The sequence below is a fragment of the Anas acuta genome, chromosome 3 (genome assembly GCF_963932015.1).
Source record: "Anas acuta chromosome 3, bAnaAcu1.1, whole genome shotgun sequence".
NCBI classification, from domain to species: domain Eukaryota; kingdom Metazoa; phylum Chordata; class Aves; order Anseriformes; family Anatidae; genus Anas; species Anas acuta.
Genome location: NC_088981.1, coordinates 57,543,245 through 57,560,362, shown reverse-complemented (window position 1 = coordinate 57,560,362; position 17,118 = coordinate 57,543,245). Strand labels below are relative to the sequence as shown.

The following is a 17,118-nucleotide window of genomic DNA, read 5'->3' as shown; positions in this document are numbered from 1 at the left end:
AGACTGCTCCAGCAACCGAGAGGACACCTCCCACTGAGGCTTCCCAGGTATTTTCCTTCGGGTGATAACAACTCATCACCAGCCCGTCGTCATGAAGCCTTTTGGATTAAGCACAGTCAAAAGCCCATTGAAAGCATCCCGCCTGTAGACTCAACCGCTCACCCCACAGCTCTCACTGGGGCGGGTGCAGGGCGTAGGGTGCCCTGAGGGACTCTCTGTACCCGAAAGAGCCCCCAGCACCATCAGATCATCCACACATGGTCACCTCCCCAGCACTGCTGATCATTTCCAGGCAGAGACACGGGGGAAATTCAGTAGCTATAGGAAGCTTGTGGACCTGGCCTTCACCTGAGGTCTTCATCTAAAGCACGTCTGTTCTTACAGGGACCCTGTAACACGCTCAGATAGAAAAAACACACAGTAATCCATATTCCTAAATGATTATTTATGGCAAGGCTGACACAAAGCACATTTTGGCATTACAACAGGGCCTGAAATGTCTGGGTAATATGGTATCCCTTTTTGTACGAAGCAGATAGCCAGAAACTCTTTCCCTTCCAAGCTGAATGGACCGCAAAGAAGAAAAAAATAATAATGAAGGGGGAAGAAAAAAGAACAAAAATGAGATCATTTGCCCCAGATTGCAGAAAGGATAAGCACCAAAGCTAAGAAAAGAAAGTAATTCTCCTGGCGACCAGCCTCGTAACCTACTTCAGTAGGCCCTGCCCTGCACAGAAAGCACTGCCTGTTAATTGTGTCACAGCCATTACAGAGCCTTGGGAGGCCCAAATTACACATTAAAATTTCAATTACTTTGGTGCCAATTTTATCCTTTTTAAAAACTGTTTTAAGCTTAAAAAATACACAATGCACCACAAACGAGCACCTAAAAGAGAAGGTGGTCGGGCTGGGATCCCGAGGCTCCCAGCCTCAGCTCAGCCTTCATGGACGGCCACAGACACTGCAGCAGGCCTCGGGCAGCTCCTCACAAGGGACCTGTCACCAGCCTCCCTCCTTTCCACTTCTGTATCCCTGGAAGGGGTCACCAAGTCACGTCAGGCAGTTCTTTTCCCTCTGACAAGAGGTGTACCTGCCTCAGTAAGGAAGTTCCCTCAAAGCAGGGGGCAGCGTCTAAAAATCAGCCTTCACCAGGCTCTCCTACACCAGGACCTGCTTGGCTGACTAAAAACACAGTCGTGATCTTTGGGTTTTGCTCATCAGCATAGTTCCAGGATGGATGTGCAACCAGAATTTCAGAGGAAACCCCCTGTGAATTTGGAGGGAGTCAGGCAACCGCTGACTGCAGGAGACCCCCCCTGGCCCACGCTGGGCTCCCTCAGGGAAGGATGCTGGCATTCCCAGCAGCACCGAGGGAAAGGGCTCAGGCAGCTTTATGTTTCAGGCAGCTTTATGTCACAGCAGCTGGCAACAGTTTTTGAAATAAAGCATGTTGCAGCTATTAGCAAAATAACAAAACACTTTTCCTCCCAGAACACCAAGTTTTCACCTAAGGCAACCACTAACAGGATGCTGATGAGCTGGGGGCACAGCCAACCACCCCAAAATCCCCTAAAACCCACACCCACGCCCCAAACCCACACCCACACACCCCAAAACCCCGCAGCACTACGCGGGGCAGGGCTGGAAACCACCGCATCCCCCAGCCCCGAGGCCGGGGAGCCGCCAGGCGGCAGCGTGCAGCAAGGCACGGCTCTGCCGCCGCCCTGCGCCCTCCCAGGGAGGAGGAGGATGGAGCCCGGCAGAAAAAAGGCTCTTCCTCCTGAAAAATAAAAAATGCGCTTTTAATCCTCCCGAAGAAGCGCCCTGGGAAGCCCTGCGAACAAGCAGGACGCCAAGGAACAAAGCAGGAGGCGCTGGCGCAGCGTTATTAGGCTGGATTAGCGAGGGGCGGCAGGAGCCACGCGGGGAAGGTGAGACACTGGTGACTTAGCTGCCAGCAATTCGCTCACACAAAGCTGTTACGATCTCTCGGCTTAAAACGTAATGAACTATTTTAGTGATGTGTGTTTTTTTTTTTTTTGACTCAGGTGTGACTCCTCGTTAAGACTGCTCTAGCGAGAGCTCCTGCTCTGCCTGTAGTCGCTGCCTCGATGCCAGCCTAGTAGTTCTGAGCTGTGATTTCATAATGTGAAATCTCTTTAAAAAATAAAACAGTAAAAAATCTCTCCACCACTTCTTCTCTGAAGCCAAGGTCTGGCCAGGTAAATCCTCTGCTCGCAGCTGTTAGCCAATAAATCCCAAGTGTTGATCGTCCATGAAGATTAATTATCTTAAATACGGAATTTTAGAGGAGGGAATAAGTGTTCTCCCTGAAGAAGAGCTTTTATTTTTTTCCCTACCACTCATTTAATCACAAGAGGTTATCAGCAACAGTTCGGCACAAAAAGCCACCTGCATGGGCCAGGGAAGGAGCCCCAGAGGTGCTACAGCAGCCAGCCAGCACTGGGGCGTGTGGGTGCTGCAGGACCACACTGACCCTGACCCACTCCCAAGACTGCTGACCCCACTGACACCAAGAATGCTCTGAATAAAACCACCCTCTGCTTCTTGGCAGGCTCCTCTTACTTACCTTTCGTAAAACCCTTTACTGCTTCACCTATATTCCTCTCCCTTGTCCTCTTAGCCCTCCTGAACATTGCTGTGAATGCTAGTTTACTCAGCATATGCTGTTTTCATACTAAAATGGGGCTCAAAACACTTTTAAGTCCTCAATATGTACATGAAGCCCTGCAGCACACCAGTTACATGAGGAATTTACAAGTAAGAGTTTTTGGTGAAGTACAAGAAACTTTTACTAGGTCATCCAAGCTTCTCATGGAAATGCTGACAGCCTCATTAAAAACAACTGAAAGTCAGTTAAAAACAAACTGTATAAGAAACATTTATTCACATACAATTGAGGACCTTTCTGCTAGCAGGAAAGTACCCTAGATGACTAAATAAATGTCTTTATTTCCCACTTCTCTGTTAAGGGGATACCAGGGAAACTTCACTGGAGTGAAGATATGCCTGTTTGCTTTGAGGTAGGAAAGCCCTCTGCTGGTTAACATAAACTAATTAACACACTAATCTGAATGTTTTTATAGATAACAGAACCACACACACACACACAAAGGAGAGAGTGGTTAAGGAAGAGGCAGAGAAAAATCATCGGTGATCTCAGAAATTGTCATTCTTCAGCTTATTTACTAGACCCATAAATGCAAAGGGTGGATTTTTTAATTTTTTTTTCCCCTCCTGTTTCTAACTTTAAACACTCTTTGGCTTACAAAATACATGCTTTAATAAATGTTATTAGTTATTTGCAATAATCAAGTGCAAAAAAGGAACTTCAGAACCCAGTGAGATGCATGGGCAGATTTGAGCGCTCCAACACTGAAAAAGCAGTTTATATACACATTATAACCAGGTCTCATGTTTGCCATGCAAAACAAAGGAAACAATTCCTTCCTGTAATATGCGTGCTGTTTGCACTCATCTTTTTGTCTCATGTCATGTCTCTTTAAAACATATTTTAAAATAAATTCACAGCCAAAACAGTGAAATTACTTGATCTTACTAGCATTGTACTTATTTCTTTTCTAGGAAGCGAGCTCTGAATGAATTATTTCTGTAAACAATGCATAACTAATATCAGACTTCAGAAGGCAGACAGAAAGGTCACTTTTGCATGTGTGCGCCCAGGTACAGGATGGCTGCTGTGCTGTTTCAGTGCAGCTGTACGTTTGCATGCCTGCTTAGTCTGGTAAGCGCCGAGGAAGTGTTGCAACTCTGGAGAGAATTTGTAAATGCAACCCAGCCCTGCCACGCCCGGAGGAATGCTGCAATCCCCTCTCTTCCCCACAACAGGCTCTAGGTTAAAAGAGACTCAATTCTAGGCGGAGGATGAGCGCAAGGAATGTTGCTGACATGCAGAGAGCGAGGAGGAAAACATGGAGCTTGTGTCTCAGTTACTGCCCTACATCGTTCCATTTAATCCCAATCAAAACAGCCCTGTTAAAAGCCTGATAAAAATGCACGAGAAAAGAAAACTTCTAAAATAACATATGGCCTAAGTATGCGTACACGCTCTCTCTATGTGGAGTATGTATTCTGTGTGTGCTCACTCCGTATGTACACGTCCATGTATTCAGCAGGAGCACCAACTGTGACAAATGAGAAAAATTCCCCCCTGCTATTTCCCCTTCTGCTGTATCCAGGCCTGAAACCAACTTGGATTCTCCTTTGCAAACCTGAAACACTTTAATATTTTTCCCTACCAGTGACAGTTTCCAGGGGGAACAAGACCCAAGAACATAAAATAACAGTTGGCAAAGCCACTCACGGAGGTGGCTCCAAGTGGGCAGTACGGAAAACACACAGCCAGAGAGAGTTCCTATTCACCAGCTGCCAAAACAAGGTGAGGACAGGAGGGAAAATGAAAACCCCAAATTATCCTGAGTAGAAGAGCACACAGGATAAATCAGGACATGCATGCTAGCAGCAGGAACAATGCTAAGCTGCCGCTCAACCACTGGCATGTGAAATAATCAGCCTCAAGAGAACAGCTGTTTAGTTGGGGTTAAAAAGCTGTGAGTGTCAATTTTTAAATTGTTGCCTGTTGCTCGGCACAGAGACAACCAAATCATGGATTTGCAATGTAGTTTGTACCATAGCATCTTATTTACATATCTGAAGAAAGCACATCTTCTGGCACAGCACTTACTTAGTGAAATATGGGGTGGGAGGGGTAGAAAGTGAAAGAGCAATCATATATTATTGAAATTACAGGTGTACAAAATGTTTGTTCATCAGATACTAATCTGTTGAGAGCACAGTAGATGTCTCCCACAATACTAACACTCCAAATCGGCTTCTCCTGGGGAGGAAAGAAACCATGCAGAAAGCAGACTTCCTGACTTCCAGAAGCTACTTCCAACCACTGCTCAATATTTCAGGCAGTTTCATCAAGGCAAAGATGCACACCTTGATACTCATTTTCAAATGAAGTCTCCCTGACATGTCAGTATTAACCAGCAGACTGAATTACAGGCTTAGGGTTCACTGAGGGCTTTTTCCTGCCCACAGTACAATCTGCTTGCAATACCCCGCTAACCTGAAAGCCACGGCAGGCTCCTCATCACACAACTTCTTCAAAATCTTCCTCTCTAGGTGCCTTGGAAATTCTGATGCATCGTTCACCCCCGAACACCTCCTTTGGCATGACTTCTCATATGGCCAATGACAAAATACTGTTCCTACCTCTGCATTATTTTCTCTTCTAGTAAATGAGGTAAAGCAATTAGCACAGCTGGCAGCCCACGTGCCAATTCCAGTATTTCATGAGGTATTTCACCTTTTGCTCGTTGGGAACAAGGAATGCATGCTTACACAGGAAGAGGTGCTGCAGCAGAGCATGCTGCATCCCATGAGCATGCATGAGAACCAGCCCAGGCCCCAGAGCAGTGCACCACAACAGCAATGTATTTGTATGTCTTTATCAGGAGGTGAGGAAGAGGAGGAGGATCCAACCTGGAAGCCAACTCCTTTTGTACTGTCCTCTCTGTGTGAGCAAAAGTAAAGACCATGAAACTTAAAAGGAAACATCAAGCTAATATAAATAAAGTACATCACAAAGGAAAAGATTCAATGTATGTCATAAAGGACGGATTTTTATTGTAAAGAAATCAAAATGAGGATTTAATTGGTGTATTTTTCACCTAGTTGCGACTGTAAAGTTGAGCCACCTTCATCAACATGAACCCGACTGAACTAAACTCGCACAGAAAACAAAGGACACTGAGAAGTAACAGATACTTATCATTAACTTGCAGTAAGGATTCCTTATTTACAGTCATCTGGCAAGCTACCAGTAGTAGAAACAGATGCCCATATAGATATTCCTAAAGAAATACGAGTACAGACACATGAGATTACATACAAAAGAAATGTATGCAGAAATATTATCTAATCACGCGCTCTATCACATACCACATTCTTGTTATGCAACCAATTTTACTCATCTGGAGGAGTCCACTGACAAATAAGGAGCATGTTTCATATGCATTTATTCATCAAATAAAAATAACAATGGTTTCTAGATGGGAACCACCACCTTCTTTTGATTCACATGCCTCCCATACTACCTGTTCTAAACCCATCAGGTTGACAAGATTATCAAGATTGCTTAAAGAGCCAATACTTCTCTGCAGCACTTTGTTTCATGAAATACCAAAGTGGAAAACACACCAGCTTTCTCAGCCAGCTTTGGCACAGAGATAATACCATGCTCTGTGGTTAATTGCTAGCTCTTCTTCCTCCAAGGCATCGTGAGTCATCTCTACTTTTCACACTGGTGTCTTCCAAACAATTCTGGGTAAAACTGTGCTAGTTCATTCTCACCAAAGACATTATATGAGAGCACAATTACACAGAAGGGATCACATATTAAACAATATTTTAAAGCATTCCATTAAAAATGTGCAAGGCAAATATTGCAGCAACTATTAATCAACTCTAAAAATAAATTAAAAGTAGCTTCATGAAAGACATCTTGGCATTTGCTGGCACTTAAAGCATTTCCTTCAAGCATGAGCACGGCCGCAGCAGGATTTGCTCCTCTCATCCAATGGCACCTTTTCCCAGGCCTAGACAAACACATGCTAGGAGACGCTTTAAATCTTCACTTGCAGACAGTATTGTTTTTTCATTACGACAAAGCGTTACTGAGCTTGGTAGGAGAAACCACCCACTTTCAGGAACTCTCAGTGTAGTTAATATTTCTCTGCTGAACAAAAGACGCCTTGGTGCAAGGCTGTTGTTCCAGCACGGCACTCTGCTGACCTTCATTTATAAGGGGCTGCTCTGTTACAGGGTCCCGAGTTACTCTGTTTGGTTTAGGGCCAGCAAAAGGTAACAGACTGACAGCTCTAAAGATCACTGAAAAATAATCAAATGAGCAAATGAAATCACATCTCGGCTACATTCAGTAGCAAATGGGTAATCTTAAAATTAAAATGCAGTTTAGTTGTTCAGCTAGAATTGTGCATGCTTTTTTTTTTAAAAAAAAAAAAAAAAAAAAAAAAAAGTGCTGCTTTCTAGATCTATGTAAAACAACTAAGCAAACAGACTGAGCAGCTCCTCTTTGGCTCCCAGAGTCTGGCTGCTTTGGGGATCATTGCGAGTATCTGGAGCCCCTGGGACTGCCTGCAACCCCCCTCCCGGGTGTTCAATGGGAGCTGCCCTCAGGTGTGGCTGTTACAAGGCACCTTTTCCTTCTGTTCTCAAGAAAAGCCAGAAAATAAAGTTTCCTTCTCAACAATCCAGGGCATTGATGAGGAGAAAGTGGTGGGAGCAGAGTCTTTTCCTGGATCCCTATTCAAGTTGTACTTCAAAAAAAAGCTTTGGTTTTCAAACAAACTCTTCTTCAGGGGGAAATCTGTTTGCGGGGGCGAGGTGCTGTCTTATTTTCCCCTCTCTCTCTCTCTTTGTAAATGGTGCTTTATTTTCACTGTGTGTGGGAAAAAGATGCCTGAAGTCTTTGGTAGTTCTCAACACAGGGGAAAAAAAAAAGAAGAAAAAAAGCTCCACAGTGGGGTGAGGAGAACAGAGCAGTCGGAATATTTATCTGAATTATGTCACCAAAAAAAACTCAAAACACTTCATAACATGTGGAAAAGTCATTGCCCCAGTGCAGAAGGGATGTGGCATCCAAGATCACAGGAAGTTCATTACTATATTCAGACAAATTTCTCTCTATTCATGCAGTGAAAATATATATATATTATATATTAAATACATATATATATATTTAAGTTTGGCAATCACTTTTGCTATGACGGAAGTTCTCTACTGTACTAAGAAAGTTTCATTATATCCAAAAAGCATTTCAGCAACCAGCCAAGACAGGGATCAAGAGAGGAAAACACTGTTATGTTCTCCCCAATTCAGGAGAGGACCAAGCCAAGGTAAATAATTTAAGAGACCTGTCTTCCGAAGTAAACTTTTCTTTTAGTTCATGGGTTGTTTCTACATTGCCAGCCAACTAGACGTTACAATTTGTTAGGGCAGCCTGTTGAAATTAAATGGAGATGTATTTCCACCCTAATTCCAGGGAACCTTATTTCCTTTACAAATTTTTAATGCTAGGCCCTCTTGGCAATGCTGTTGCCTGCTGCTTGGCTTTCAACGCTTCCTTTTTTTTTTTTTTTTCTCCCTCCTCTTCCACTGGAAACCTTCACCTTCACAGCTTACTGCAGAAAGCAACTCCAAGCCAGGGCAAAAAGAAAATGTTTTGGTGATAGAGCAGCAAGGACAGAGAGAAAACGAAGCATCCTGATGGAAAAGCGCCATCAGTGCCTCGCAGCTGAGGTGAGGAGACACGCTCGCTCCTTCACCAACACACCTCCCCCTGCTCTGGATGTGGCCTGAAATGCTCTCCTCGCCGCCAGCAGCGGGTCTGCTGGCCAGACGCTCATCCTTCGGGCACCGCCAGCCAGCTTTGAGCTCAGAGGGCTGTTGCCTTTGCATGTCTTCGGCAGAGGTTCCTCTGCGGCTGTCCTACAGGTTCTGCCTGTCGAGCTGGGCCTGCCGTCTCCTGGCGGGGAGGTTGGCCTCCTTCCTACCTTCTCTCCTCATCCCACAGCCTCTCCATGACTGCTGTCTTCTCAGGTGATGGACACTGTTAGTCAGAGCCACATGCTCACCCATGAGGAAATATCTCTAACCTCATCGAACATTTTCCACAGCCTCGCAGCAGCTCCAAGCACAGCTTCCCAGGGTACTGCAAGTGGGAAACTATGGGGAGGCGAGGCAAGGTAGCATTCAGCAAGGAGGCTGCTGCTCTGTGTGTGTGGGGGAAGCACCGTGCATGTGCATCGACTCCCTCCTGCCTTCCGCAGTGCTGCCAATTTCAGCAAAGCCCAGGGTGAATCATAGTTTTGCTGCTGCTTCCCACATCCCAGTCCTGGGAGTCACAGATCTAGGCGAGATTCTCATCTTTTAACTTCAAAGGAAAGAGAAAGTCTGTAAGCTTAATTTGAGGGATGGGGGAAATTCACACAACCCAAACATCACAGAAGTTCCAACCTCAAGAGCTATAAAAAAAAAAAAAAAAATCCTTTCTGTTTTCATAGCTTGTGTTTTTTTCAGGTAAGCTCCTGATCCCGAATGTTTGGTTAAGCACACTTCCACAGGTGGGAAGACCTTGGCCAAATCGTCTGTGGTGGAGGCAGTTACGTGGCAGGAATGCAGCTGCAGCAAGGCACGGGATGCTTTCCTGGGGAGGATGCTGAGTGTTTGCATACAGTCATTTCAATTTGCAGTCATTTCAGTGTCACTCCTGTCAGTCTGATGCCCCATCAGGGTGCAAACAAGAAAAATACAGGTATTTTGTTATTGGATAATGGAGTGCACAACCCTGTTAGGGAAAGCAGTTTCCTAAGTAATTACTGGCTACCAAGTAGCTACAACAAGAGCACTAGCAAAAATACGGTAAGATCCAAAGCATCAGAAGAGAAGCAGCAACAGTTTTCCTGTATGAAAATAAATAAGAAAGCTTCCTTTATGGTAAAGACTTTATGGTAAAGCCAGTACAAACCAGTGACACACGCTCTCCTCTCAGGAAACATACAACTAAACATGCACAAGTGATTAAAGTCATTTTGCTCAAAAACTGAATCACTGAAACTACAAATTCTTGTCCTACAATGCATTTTTTTTCTTTAAAAAATAGGTAGTGAAAATCTGGTCTTGATTCTTAAAAAACTCTCATCACTGATTACTGTCTTTTTAAGCAAACTTATAGGAAACAAACAAACAAACACTTTAAAAGCTATAAAACTTAAAAGGGTGATTTTGGTTTTTATTTTTATTTTTTCAGCAAAAAGTAAACCCTGCTTGAGATGACCACTAGCACACCCATCTCCCTCCCCTTCTTTGACTAGCCCTGTGTAAAAGAAGTCTTTTCTGAATCACAAGAAGCTGGGTGTGTGCGAAGGCAAGAACATAGCTCTGGATGGGTGCGTCCACCTTACAATCCATTATTGTCACAAGATTTATACCTCAGCTATCCTCCTCCTCCTCTCCTCTGTTATTTTCCCTGCGTCAGTAATGAATTTAGGCCAAAGACAAGAGACTAAAAATTCAGTCCATGAATTGAAGCCAGTTCACCAACAAATTCACTTACCAATTTTTATATTGCACTGTGTTAAATATTAAACCACGAACTTGAACGGACCAAACCAACACTGAACACTTTGGATCTAAAGCTTAAATATGCCTGCCAATTTTTAGCCACGTGCCCTGTGTCTGTTATTGACTGACATTTTCTTCCTTCATCCCTTGTCAGAGAAAATTAAACCAGTGTATTGGGAGCTGAGAAAGAAGAGCCATAAATGACTGATTACATAAATCAGACTACACTGAAAATATTTTTAATTGAAATTTAATAAACTAAGATATCAATTGATAAATCTGCCTTGAAAACAGGAGTGTTCAACCCAGATTGCTTTTTCTGTTCTTATGATCAAATGAATAGGCAGCTGATACAAGATATGGTAGGTAAAGCAGAAGAGTCGGTTACTGAAAACTAAGCAGAAGACTTTGGAACTAAATAACATTTTATTACTAGAAAAAAAAAATAATATTTCAGAACATTTACTACGAACATTGCATGCTTCTGGCATGCAAAGGAAGACAATGGTGAAGGTGCTGAACAACACAGGAACTTACTGCTGGTTTGAAAGAAATAAAATAATCTGCAGAACCAGAGCTGATGTTTCCATCACAAAGATGCAGATGATCCTTTGCCCAAGGCCAGATGCTACAATCTACTTAGAATTTGGGGATGAAAGAGGACTGCAAGTCAGTCCTCACCTATGTAAGCTCTCTGATTTAAGGCATCTTTGAAGGCACAGGATTTTACGGGTTTGGGGTATTTGGACAGGATTTTTTTGTTTGATTTTGTTGGGATTTTTGTTTTTGTTGGCTTTGTTTTTATTTTGGGGTGGTTTGGGTGTTTTGTGTTTTTTTTTTGAGAACTCTGTGCAGCCTTCTTTTTATGATATTAAACAAAAAATTTCATCCGTTCTACTGATCTCTTTCACTAGTCTGAAAGACAAATCTGTGAAGAAACACAAGCTCTACTCTACTCTAAACCACTGTTGGTCCATTGCTGAAGCAGCCTGCTACAGCTACTATCTCCACTATATTTACGTTACCTTTTAGTTCCTGTTTCTTCTTGATTTATGGCATTTCTGAATCATCAACACAAAAGATTAAAATAGAGTCCTGGTCATTTGACTGGGAGGTTCTTAGAAAACTTGGGGATAATATTAAAGAACAGAAACTTTGGCAAATGAGAAAAGACACACAAGGAAAAATAAACTCCATTTAGCAGGATTATATGGTCAAACTGAAAAATGATTTTTTGATTTGATCTCTGGCTTGCTGGCTCTTTGTTAAAGCAGAAACACATATGTTGAATGTCTATTTAAAAGCAGAATACAGTCACCAAACCACACTAGAGTTAGAAAACTATTTGTAACCGAGACCATAAAAGGGAGAAACCTACGGCATGTGTTATGGTAATTTAGCAAAGCTGTTCTCTAGCAATCAGCAGATCCATGCAGCGTGCATCAATCCTGCTCTTAGACACAATAGAAGTCTAGTCTGGAACGCAAGAGTAAACTACGACAAACCATTAGAAAGCTCTCCAGAGACTTCATCTTTTTTAAATTTTTATTTTGTTTTTGTATCAGACGTTGTCGGCAGGAAATCCTGATGGCAAGAAACGGATTCAAAGTTTACTGCTCTGACTTTCTAGCAAGAGGACAGAATCAAAACACCTCCAGACATACTGCAGCTAAAAATGAAAAAGAATGTAGGAAGAAAATGAAAATGGTCTTCATCGCAGTGAAAATGATGTCTGGAAACAATGTACAACTCAAAAAGGAGAAAGAAAAGTAATCAAAAAGAAAATAATACTTACAAGAGTGGGTATTACAGTAGTTAGGTTTTCTGACCAGAATACCCTAAACATTGCAGAGATGTAACCTAAAATCTGCTACCTGCTTACACAGGGTCTCCTGCAGTTCAAAATACCTCCAGCCTTGTTAATTACTGACGTTCTGTGGCCATAAACCTACACAGCAACTTATCAAAGCAAAACATCTGTGCACTGTCCACACATGCAGCACATGCTTATGAAACAGCAAAGAATGATGTCATTTCAGCCTGGTTTTTATTATATTCCCTTTTCTAAATTCTCGGCAGTACGGCCCTACCTCTGCCCCTAAGAAGCCGGCAGCCGGCTCCCCAAACAATCCTGTAGAAATATTTTTTTTTCTTTTAAAGACAACGTGCCTCCCATATCCGAAGAGCAGCTGGTGACGTGGTAATACAGCACTGCACAGAAAACTCTCATCCCATCCTTTCCATACCTGGAAATCTGCTATACCCCCACACACACACCCCACCCCCAATTTAAATGCCTTGATTTTCCACTGGCTTCACAGAAAGCATGCAAGTTGATGCAAAGGGGCTGGACGCTGAAATGGGGTTTCTTGTGGAGACAAATCCTACTCTCCAACAGAGCTGTAGCAACCAGAGCTGAAGCTCTTGCACACCCCAACCCAATCGATGCAGCCGGGAAAGAACTGGGCACTTGTGACAAAATAACCCAGGTCAGACACTGCACAGCTTCCCTAGACCTCTCACATCGTGTACGTCAACCTTCACACTTAATCTTCCCACCTCTGTGAAGCTTCCTTTGTGCCAACTTCCTCACCTCTGATGCAGAAAATCCCTGAAAACAAGTCTTCATTTTACCACCCACCCATCTCCTTACACAGCTCCCATCTCCTGCTTGTTAAATACAAGGATCTTCTTATTCTTTGCTCAAAGTAGCATCCCTGCTACCATTTCTCCCACCCTCCCCTCACTGTTCCCCCTCCTCTGTTGCTCCTCTCAGAGACGATCACTCACATTACCAGCACATTTTCTACAGGACAAGTAAGCAGGAGTGTTACTATTGCACACTGCAGACATTCTGGAAAACATGGCTGTGCTCACACTGCACTACCCTGCTTGCTTCTTCCCTTTTGGGGACACTCATGGAACTAAAACGAACACGGTTCTGGTTATGAAGGCCTGGCGCATTCCTGCAAACTGCACACCAGCCTGACTGCTGCATTACTTTTTTGCCATGCTGAAGAGAAAGAAAGTGCTGCCGAGCAGAACATACACTTTACTAAAACTTGGTAATTCATTTTACATTTGTAGTAATTTGAAAAGGACTGCCACATTTCAATGAGGGCTTTGTGACCGTGGATGCTCAGAAATTTGGGAAGGTGCACTGAGAACATGTGCTTCTCTCTCTCAGACTAGTTACAGGAGACGGTGGAAAAAAGCCATACCCCTTGATTCGAATGAAGTCATTCCTGCGTCTCTTCCAAAAATTACAATAGCACTATATAAGAAACTCATCAGTAACGGGAGATTCTTGGAGTTCATTATTTAAACCTGGCCTCGATGCAATATGAGCTCTTTCCTAAGAACGACTTTTCACATAAATGCATTAATATAAACTTGGTCATACGTATATTTTTTTACGCATACCAACACTTTCTTGTAATACTCTTGGACTGTGCAGTTCTGGCCTTACATACTGCATGTAAAAATAGCTTGTCCTCTTACCAAACGATGGGCTCAAGGAACTCCAGGCTTTTTAAACTTGGACGCACTGCAGCAGAAACAGGGGATCCACTGATGGTCTCCAGGTGGGAAGCAAGAACCTCTCCTGGCACTGCAGAGGCCAGTCTCCCTGCAAGGAGGCCTCCCTCCTGCTGCATCAGAGCTCTGAGCAACACAGGAGAAGAAATCACCTTCCCCATGGGCATCGCTGCAGACGTGGTGCTCGCCCGCCATCTCTGCCACCTCCTCTCACTGGTATCTGCTCCGGGCTGGGCAGCACCAAGGTAGCAAATACATCAAGTATCTGGACAACTACACAGCCATACAACATCCCACTTACATACACCCACAGTAGCCAAAACTTCCACGAGCACTGTACTAGTTCTGAAATGAATCCAAATTTTAAAAATATCCAAATGTAGTAATTTCCAGATTTGCAACAGCCTTTGTGGATAGTGTTCTAAGCCAGCTAAAACACACAGTTACATACCTGAAAATCTCTTGGGGACGAACTGAGGCAGAGGGGACAAATATTTCATTTCAGACCCTAAAATCAAAGCCATCAGTTCATATTGACTCCAAACCAAAATATCCAGTGGAAGAGTTGATAGCAACAGATAACGAACCTACAACTGCACATTTTTACAAATATTAATGAACGTGTTTTAACTGCCACTAAATAAGAAAATACTACTAATAGCTCACCATCCTTGTGAGTGATACACAGTTCCACAAAACGCCTTAGTGAACATGAAAGTAATCAATGGGCAGATGATTTCATCAAAGGTTTTTACTGTGCTATAGAACACACGCATGCAAAAATCAATATGCAAGATTGGAGTGTATTCAGTCAGCATCTTCTCTCTGCAGGAGATTGCTTCCATCAGATATCTGCTAGGTCTATTTATCCATATACACAGATAGATACACTTTCCATTCCTCTTATTTACTGCACGCTATTTAAATCTACCCAGGAGGTGAAATCCAATGCACAAAGATGCTAACAAAGAAGCCATCCAAAAGGAGATGCTGCCCCTGGAATGCAGGAAACATTCGATCCCATCCTTACAAACACTCCTACATACACTTCAGTTGACAAATCTCCCTCATCTGGTGCAAGGAAGTTTGAGAACACTGGAACTAGTTTGACTGTATTTTAAATATGCATTTTGAAGGCTTGTATCTAAACACTAGCGTTTAAAAACCAAGGAGTTATAGTCCCTGCCTGGTTTTATTATTCACTTTCTTACAGCAGTTCTTCCAACCGTTTATTGAATTAAGTTTACTCAGCGCCATTGTCTGTTATTCTTTACGCTTGGTTTAAAACCTATTACAAAATCAAAAGGACGCACACTTTGGTTAGAATCTGTGTGCCTGGACTCTCTCACCTGGCTTTTATACACACACACACAAAAAAAAAAAGTGTCAAGTTTTCATCCATAAGCCAAAGCGCTGCTTTTATCTGCAGCATCAGAAATGCCACGCTGCTGTAATAAAAAGCCTTCGGTTGCTCCTGCTATGTATAATTGTCCCCTTCTAAATATAGAATAATTCCAGGCCTAGAGACTCAGGTCATCAGGTAAGGCTTTGCCGAGCATAAATCTGTCACTGCCTTTGCTCAAAGCATCCCTTTAATCAAAATTCATTTACTGGGACAGTGAGAAGAGGCTCACTTAGACAGCCAGATCGTTTTGAACCCGTCCGTCCTGTTTTCAAAGGAAAGAGATCACAGCGGAAACTCGGGAGAGTCAGCAGAAACTCCAGCAGGCTGTCAGACTGCCAAGCAACCTTTTTATCTTTCTGTTTGTTTACTTAATCTTCTTCAAAAATGCACGTTCATTGCAATCCTTACGGATTCCCAACGAAATTCACATTTAGTCAGGAAAACGTGTTTCTGTTGTATCTGTTTGTAACCACCGTAGTTACTGGATATATTGGTAGCCAACCACTGCCACAGATAAGATCATGTATTTCCCACAGCTATAAGGGGAAGCATTAAGACCGGTTCTGTTCAATTTTTCCACTTCATACAGTTACCGCCGACCTCTAATTTGGTTCATCCTTCTTAAAATTAACAGTTAACAACAGGCACATTTGCAAATGGAGGGCATCTCCATTCCTGGTGTTGAAGGCATAAACGCATCTGTAGAAGATTTTTAAAGCCAGAACACTTCTTATGTACAGAAATGCATTTCTTCCCTCTTTTCCACTCCATAGGAAAAAAAAAAAAAAACAAAAAAAAAAACAAAAAAAAACAGCATTGATCTACAGCTAAAAATGAAGACATTTGTTTTAAAAGAACTTTTCTAAAGCTACTTGTACACTGTGGGACGTTCTGCGCTGCCAAAACTTGCTGCCATGCTGAAGGTCACTAAGAGACTCAAAGCACATCCAATTTTGTGACATCTGTGGCAAAACCTTGTTGCTACCTGGTGTCCCAAGAATGTGGATGGTGGCACTGAGCTTTAATGCAGCAATAAAGCTGTCTTCTGAAAAGATCTTTTTCAAGCATTTTAAATTATTGAAGCATTCCTATTAAAATTAACTGGAAATGAGCATTCCTTTATAACTTCAATGTATACCTCAATGCAGGCTACCGAAAAGCAGAGGCATCACTAGCTCAGCCTCACAGATTCCTGAGATCGAGCGTGCTTCGGGAAAAATGGGCTCACCCAGCTCGAGCGGCTCCTCCGTTCCCTATTGCACACCACGTGGCTAATGAGGGAGGAATTAGTCAAGCAATGTTATTACATTTAGGTTTTCATAACAAATGACTTTCTCTGGGGAAGCCAAAATAAATTAAACTAAGTATTAGTGCAGCGTGAGCTATATTTAAGCCGTGACTCGACGTTTGGCGGCCACATGGCTTCAACAGCCACCACCACAGCCGCTCCTGCAGGCGCCCTCCACCAAGCTGCACAAGGACCCTTGCTGGACACAACCCAGCAAAACCAAGTAGACCAAACCAAACATTCATGGGCTATTTTTAAACTTTTTATTTCTTTTTAAAGAGACATTTTTTTGTGGGTGTCAGGACTGTAGAATATGCAGGTGTCACCACAGCATGGCCAGAACAAGTAGTCAAAGGGATGCAACGTTTTGCTGGTGGTCTCTGTGAGTCTCATAACTTTCACATTAATTCACAGACATGTAGAGCAAAACCCACCGCAGCTTCCCTCAATATGGTCCTTTTTCTAAAGCCACAGAGAAAGTCTTCAGGGCCTAGCCTCTGAAGACGCCCTTTTACCCTAATGACTGGTCTTTGAGCTGGGCCCTGCTCCCTGTGCAGGCAGTGGGCAAGGAGCAGGTCACAGACACGTCTCTAAGCCCCAGATTTGCATGAGTGCACCAGATCACCACTGCAACGCCTGCTGGACCTCTGCTCTTCTTTTCTTATAGAAGAGATGCAGTACAATCAGGTCAGCA

At 43.2% G+C, this 17,118-nt stretch overlaps 1 protein-coding gene and 1 long non-coding RNA gene across 6 annotated transcripts in view; one reads left to right on the top strand and one right to left on the bottom strand.

Moving 5' to 3' along the window:
* Window positions 1–17,118, bottom strand: part of NHSL1 (NHS like 1) — a 164,533-nt gene that overhangs the window by 100,656 nt on the left and 46,759 nt on the right. The gene's annotated exons all lie outside the window — the stretch shown is intronic.
* Window positions 1,657–6,003, top strand: LOC137854179 (uncharacterized). The gene is made up of 4 exons (XR_011095003.1): window positions 1,657–1,931; window positions 2,049–2,222; window positions 2,994–3,044; window positions 4,284–6,003. It is a non-coding gene; the product is annotated as an uncharacterized lncRNA (long non-coding RNA).